The sequence below is a fragment of the Orycteropus afer genome, unplaced genomic scaffold, assembly GCF_000298275.1.
Source record: "Orycteropus afer afer isolate SDZICR_OR568_19922 unplaced genomic scaffold, OryAfe1.0 scaffold00035, whole genome shotgun sequence".
In the NCBI taxonomy this organism is placed as follows: Eukaryota; Metazoa; Chordata; class Mammalia; order Tubulidentata; family Orycteropodidae; genus Orycteropus; species Orycteropus afer.
In genome coordinates, this window is record NW_006921622.1 from 17,237,268 (window position 1) to 17,237,808 (window position 541).

At 40.1% G+C, this 541-nt stretch overlaps 1 pseudogene; it reads left to right on the forward strand.

The window, feature by feature from the left end:
* Positions 1-541, forward strand: part of LOC103193261 — a 4,675-nt pseudogene that overhangs the window by 2,082 nt on the left and 2,052 nt on the right.

Genomic DNA, 541 nt, shown 5'->3' on the forward strand with positions numbered 1-541 from the left:
TGCATGGCTCCAACAAAGTCTCTTGCTCACCTTTGAAGCCGGGGGATTCCAACCCACCCTCCAACTTCCCAAACCCCTGTCCTAAAAACCAGTTATCTACTCCACCCTATATTTTTTTCTATAAATATGTGGTAATGTAAGAGCACGAGGTCTTTTGCTCAACCCGTTATGTCGGTGAGAGCAGGGACCCTAGTTCCAGACTAGCTAATAAACTTTCCTTCTTGCACTTGCATTATCGCGTGTTGGCAAATTCCTCATGCCAAACAACTCCTTCATAACCTGGGCACAACATCAGAAATACATAACACATTGGAAGGGCAAAGGAGTAGAATTGATGCACTGGACAACAGAATTAGTAAGATTGAAGACAAATACCTGAATACTTCTTTGGAAAGGGATCAATCAGAAAAAAAAAAAAGAAGAAGAAGAAGAAGAAGAAGAAAGCTTAAGGTTCATGTGGGATGTCATCAAAAGGAATAACTTACATTTCATTGGAATTCCAGATCAGGAAGAGAAAAATAAAACCACTGAGAAAATTGTC